Raw genomic sequence first — 6,774 nt, 5'->3', positions numbered from 1 at the left:
GGAATAATGGGCTGGGAATCCGTCATCCACATTCGTTCTCCCCACTTCACCCCTCCTTCAGCATTTCCTTCAGAATCAAGCCAGCCCCTTGACACAATAGCTCCATGTGACAAAAGAGAGAAACAGTGTTGGCGAACCTAAGTTTGTGTGCCTGTCGCACAGGGAGGCCAAACAAACCGAAACATCCAAGTTTGGAGCAGAGAAAGGTTTATTGCGAGGGCCAAGCAAGGAGAACAAGCAGCTCATACTCAGAAGACCCAAACTTCTCGATGGCTTTCAGGGATGAGTTTTTAAAGGCAACATTTGGGGTGAAGGTTGCAGAGTGCATGACTTTCTTCTGATTGGTTGGTGATAAGGTAACAGGGTGGTGTTTCAGGAATCTCAATCATCAACCTGGTTCTGACCAGTCTGGGGTCTACAAGCTTGTGCTCAGCATGAAGTCACCATCCTCCACCTGGGTGGGGGGTCTTAGATCCTGCAGAACAACTTAAAGATACGTGTTGGATTGTTATGGATATCCCTTGAGGAGGAACTAGGGATTAAAGGAAAATGACATACCAACTTTATAAATGAGCAACTAGACCCAGAGTGGTAAGGGACTCTTCCAAGTTTACACCATCAGTAAGGGCCAGGATTGTGTTTTATCACTGAACTATTATTGTTTCTTGTCTGCTTTTCCTTGTTTCTGCATTCTTTTACTTCCCTTATTGGTTACTGCTTGAATCCTTGGAAATCAGGGAAGGCCTAGGAGACTAAAGCCTTTTTCTGCAAACAAGAAATGGAAGGCATGGAGGGGCTTTTGTACCTGGGAGGGCCCCACAGGACCCTGCTCGGTTTCAAGAGTAATGCATAGACTGACAGTTGGGGGGGCTGGGGAGGAGGGAAAGGCGTCTGAGTCCACTTCCTGGTTCTGGCTTGGGTAGGACTTAGATCTTTCTAGGTCCCAGCACAGAAAAGACTATGGGTCCACCACTGCTCCCATTCTGTAATTCAAATAACACTTTAATATTCTTAATGACACATAACTTACCTGTACACTGAAATTAGGACTACTGTTTTTCTAGATATTGTGAGTTTTACATTTTGAACGAGCTGGTTAGAGCTGATCACTCTCTCTCTCCCCTCCCTGATACATGCTTGGTTTGCCTATTCTAACACCATCCTGGCCCTTACTGACGGTGTGATTTTGGCAGCGTTCCTTATCACTCTGGGTCTGGTCACTCATTTATAAAGTTGGTGTGTCATATTCCTTTAATCCCTATGAGTTTATCAGAGATCATTCTCTTTCATCTTTTAAAGCAAAATAACAATTTAAAGTACTTCTGCTCTGGGGCTTCCCTGGTAGCGCAGTGGTTAAGAGCCTGCCTGCCGGGCTCCCCTGGTGGCGCAGTGGTTAAGAATCTGCCTGCCAATGCAGGGCACACGGGTTCGAGCCCTGGTCGGGGAAGATCCCACATGCCGCGGAGCAACTAAGCCTATGTGCCACAACTACTTAGCCTGCGCTCTAGAGCCCACGAGCCACAACTACTGAGCCCATGCACCACAACTATTGAAGCCCATGCGCCTAGAGCCCGTGCTCCGCAACAAGAGAGGCCACCGCAATGAGAAGCCCACGCACCGCAACGAAGATCAGCCCCTGCTGGTTGCAGCTAGAGAAAGCCCGCGGGCAGCAACGAACACCCAACGCAGCCAAAAATAAATAAATAAATCTATTAAAAAAAAAAAAGCGTCCACCTGCCAATGCAGGGGACATGGGTTCAAGCCCTGGTCTGGGAAGATCCCACATGCTGCGGAGCAGCTAAGCGCATTCACCACAACTACTGAGCCTGCGCTCTAGAGCCCGTGAGCCACAACTACAGAGCCCGCGTGCTGCAACTACTGAAGCCCACGTGCCTAGAGCCCGTGCTCCGTAACAAGAGAAGCCACTGCAGTGAGAAGCCCGCACACCGCAATGAAGAGTAGCCCCTGCTAGCCACAACCAGAGAAAAGCCCACGAGCAGCAATAAAGACCCAACAGGGCCAAAACTAAAAAAATAAATAAAATAAAGTACTTCTGCTCTAGTTTGTACATCCTACTGACCTGTACAACATAGAGAATTCCAGTCTGGATGAGAGAAGACATCTTGTGTATGTAGTGATATGTTTCATTTTACTCATTCTGTAAATATTTACTTAATACCTATCATTTAACAGCTGCTGAGTGTACAGTGATGAGTGGAGCAGACATACTCCTTGCCTTGTCCAGTTTACTTCAATGGAGCTTGCAGTGTATTGAATACAGTTGTGGAGCCTGGGAACAGCCCAGATATCTGATTTCCAGAACCTGTCCTCTAGGATCTAGTATGGTGGTGAGGAACCTGATTCTGCAGTCAGGTGGCCTAGGTTCAAATCCCAGTGCTGTCACTTCCTTGCTTTGTGACCTTGAGCAAGTTTCTTAGCCTCTCTGTCCTGCTATTTCCTCCAGGCTAACAATAGCAAGTCCACATGCCCAGGGTATATTTCCTGACACACATGACTGTTTTACTGCCAGATCTTGCACTGTGGCTCAGGGTTGCTCAGGACTGTGGGTTCAAAAAAGACGGCTGTGTACTTCCTCCACAGAGGATGTCCAGCTTTAGGCCAAAGAGGGAAGGATAAGTCTTCCCAGTTTGTGTCTTACTCTGGCGTCTGGGTTAAGCAGCACTATCCAAACATCATACTGAGTTTTTAGAGAAAATAACCTTCCTGTTTTTACTCAAAGCCCATTCAATCTTCCCCACCCTCTCCCCTATGTTTGAAAAAGTATCCTTGGCAGCTTAAATTAGGAGATCGTGTGTAAATGTAACTCAGATTTCATCTGTCTCCTGGTCCTTCTCTTTGAGCTCCTCAACATCCTCCCCCAACCACACACAAAATAATGAATCCACTTCACAGAAAAATATTGCTGAGAAATGTGGACTTGACAAAGGATTTTATGGAAACAAAGGAAGAGAAAGTTCAGAGCACACACTCCAGAGCTGACCATTTGAAAATTCCTTGTAGACATTTTTCCACCTCTTTTCCAGATTCCCTTTTCTACCAGGTTACCAGCAAAGGTGCCATTCTTTCTCCTCCTGGTGTCACCCACCCCCATAAAATTGCAAAGATGCAAAAATCAAGCCTCAAGTTCATCCACGTCAGGAAATACACTCAGAAGATCTACTATGCTTACTTCTCTGGCTTCCCAACTTCACTGATTTCATGGCCTGAGTATTCCAGCTCATGAATACAATCAAGAGTTTTTTCAACCAACGCTTTAAGCTGTTTTTAGCAACAGGCTTGGTCTGGGCACCCAAAACGTCAGGTTGCCCTTCACAGTTTGTGCAGTCTGATGTTGAGTCAAGTTGCCTGATCACCTTGCTTGGTGATCAGCCTAATACAAAGTCATAGTGTTTAAATCATTATGCTGAGATTTATGTTTCAGTGAGTCAGTTGCATTATCTTTCTGCACCATTTTTGCCTTAAGCAATAAAACGCAGCTGTAGAAGAATGAGAGATAAAAAAGATACAGTTAACAAAGTATCCTAATTCTGGACCCCTTAAAGGAGTCCAAGCCAGAACTTAGACTGTTTTCATTGCCTTGCCCTGTTTAGGATTTTGCTTGGTTGGCCTTCACATTAGGAAAGTTGATTGTTTACAAATGTTTGAACATTTTTCTCACACACCCATGTTTGGGTGTGCCTTTGGAATAACAAAAGATGAGTAAAAGAATTTAATTTGATCCTCATTTTGAGCTAAATATTGAAAGTAAGCAATAAAAATTGGAAGTAGGAATATATACCTGGATTCCAGCTTGTGAGTTTGTTTCCACAACACACATGACAGAGGCCCTTAAAATAGAGTGTGAGACTATTCCAGTGTGAGACTGCAAGGGAAGAGAGATCACGTAATTCAAACTTCGCCCATCACTGATGAGGAAATCAAATCCCAGAGAAGTTATGTGACCTGTTTAGCATCACACAATGGAAGGAATTCCAGGTCAAGGTCTCCTGATTCCCAGGAACTTACTTCTTCAATTATATTATGCTGTCATGTAATAGGAAGTTTCCCTTTTTACCAAAAAATCATATACATGTTTAATAAACTTGGTAAATTTTGTTCATTTTGAGTACCTAATGCCAGAGATTTATGAAAAACAAGCAAAAACAATCTACTGGAGTTAAAAAACAAAACAGAAACCAACAGTTAAGAAAAAAAACTTTCCATTACATGATGTAGGTTAATCTTTTTGTTTCCCAGTATCTTAGTTGTCTTTACCAACACAGTAATTAGAAAACTAGGAAAAATCAAAGTTAGTTAGGGATGTCATTATTATTAAAGAAAAAACTTTTATTATTTACAAACTTTATATTTTGAAATAGACTTAGGAATTTACTTAGATATTTAGAAATAAAAATTTTTCATACGGCTTCTCGGCCATTATCACTACTTATGAGACTCAAATAAATTATAACTAAGGAGCTATAGAGCTGTATGTAGGTAAGGTGGAATGTGAACTGAAGATCTGTCAGGAGTGAACCTTAGAATTTAAATAAATGAGGTCAGAGCTAGAGACAGAGAGAGGAGACAAGTGTCTTCATCATTACTCATGATAAGGCAGCAGCAAATCACCTTGACTGAGGAACCATGAAGGTCTGTTTGGTATTAGAAGCAAATTACAGAAGTGATCATGTCAGGACAGCTCTGATGGATCTGATTTGGTGCATCCACTCTTATCACGTGAATAATTATATATTCAGAGTCACATATTTTTACCACAGATATCATACAGTTGTAAGTTCCCTCTAAGGGAGCAACAATAACTCACACTTTAGATTGTTTTTGGATACATTAGAGCTTTAACCTCCTATTTCAAATACATAATCCAAGATTCTAATAGATAATCCCAGCTCTCTGTTGCCAGCACATTCCAGATTCCACAGGTTCATAGAATTTTTAGTCACCTAGGAGTAATCAGATCCAGCAGAGATTTGTGTATGTTTTCTTTTGTTTTAAGTATAGGCATAGAAAGTTCGCTTATCTAGTACTGGTTTTGCTCCCCATCTGCAAGAGATCAAAGTTCGTATGGGAAATATCTCCGGCATGGGTAAGTTGTGAAATCAAAACAACTGCATGTGTCAGGAGAGTTTACTTTTTGGATAGACACTCATGAGCAAAAACTGAAGAAGGGGTAAGCATAATACATATTAAAATAAAAAGTGCTCAGTCAACCAAGTATAAAAGGAGATTACTCTATAAAAATCAAACTCCATAAAATGAGTAAAAAAAAAAAAGGTTAAAAAAATGCCAACATTATTAGCAAAAATTGCCAAGAGTATCAAGAAATATGTTAGGTAACTAGTTGTGAAGGATGACTATTAAAAGAAATATCATTTCTTCCTGACAGAGTTTTTGCTCCAAAATGAACACAATGATACAAATGCTAGCAAAGAAAAAAAATATTATTGCCAGAGAAAAAAAATTCCTCTAACTTAAGTTGCATATTTCCAAAATTTACTTAGCTATTTTTAGGGTTTTTCCTCCAACTGGAAATTTGATGCATGTGGGGGAAAAAAAAAGGTTAATGGAAGAAACAAATCAGAGGACAGAGTTTATGGAAAATAGAAGGATAATGAGAACAGAGAAGACTGAATCAAGATGGTGTAGGGATGATCCATTTATTCATTCTTCAACAAATAATTATCGAGTGCCATGTATTCTTCTAGGCACTGGGGATACAGCAGGGAACAAAATAAAGTACTTTCCTTTGTGTGGCTTGAGGTCTAGTGTCGGGTGGGCCAACTTTTTCTATAAAGTGTCAATAGATATTTTAGGCTTTGTGATCCATACAGTCTCTTTCATGACTACTTAACTCTGTTGTAAATGCCAAAGCCATCAGAGAAAGACAGACGAATGGCCATGGTTGAGTTCCAATAAAAATTTTAAAGTCTAAATTAAAAAATTTTTAAATTAAAATTTTTAATTAAAACAGATGGCAGGCAGATTTGTCCTTCAAGCCATAGTTTGCCAACCTCTGTTCTAAGTGGAAGGAGACAAGAAAATGTATATTATCATTTCAGGTAATAATAATTGCCTTGAAGAAAAGTAAAACAGGCTGAGGGGATAGAAGGCAATGATGTGGGAAAGCTGTTATTTTAGATTGTTAGAGAATGTCTTTGTAATGACAATGAAGCAGTGAACCTGAATGAAGTTAGGCTGTTAGAGAGGATCCAGTGCACAAGTGGAGAGTTTGATTCTAAATAACAGCATGGATAATTAATCTGTTATAATAGGAAAGAAGGCAAAATATAACATTACAGAAGCAGGTAAGTTGGCATATATGGTTGGAAGAATGTGGATGTTTTCCTGGATCACTGATGGAAAGTGATGATTAGGGCTACAATGAACACACTTACCCTCTTCTCTTAGTCTTATTGCTATCCTTTATTTTCTGAAGACAATAAATTCAGTAAGTATTGTGGGCAGGTAAGAAATCTATAGAAGGAAATTTAATAGCAGTTTTTAACGGAGGCAAGAGATGTAGTTGAGGAGGAAGTACATTCCGGGAATGACTAGTGGATGGTGCAACAGCTTTGAAGAATATCATATGACCTGGACCTAGGAATCAAAATCACATTGCTTGACTGAGAGCATGTATTCTGATGTGCAGTGACTGTTATTACTTAAGGAAAGTAGGAAGTGAGCAGAAGAATTTAGAAAATGTTATTAAAAGTTTAAATATTTAATCAGCAATATTATCTATCCCTGGGGGCCATG

The sequence above is a fragment of the Lipotes vexillifer genome, unplaced genomic scaffold (genome assembly GCF_000442215.2).
Source record: "Lipotes vexillifer unplaced genomic scaffold, Lipotes_vexillifer_v1.1 scaffold231, whole genome shotgun sequence".
NCBI classification, from domain to species: domain Eukaryota; kingdom Metazoa; phylum Chordata; class Mammalia; order Artiodactyla; family Lipotidae; genus Lipotes; species Lipotes vexillifer.
This window is presented reverse-complemented; position numbering follows the sequence as displayed.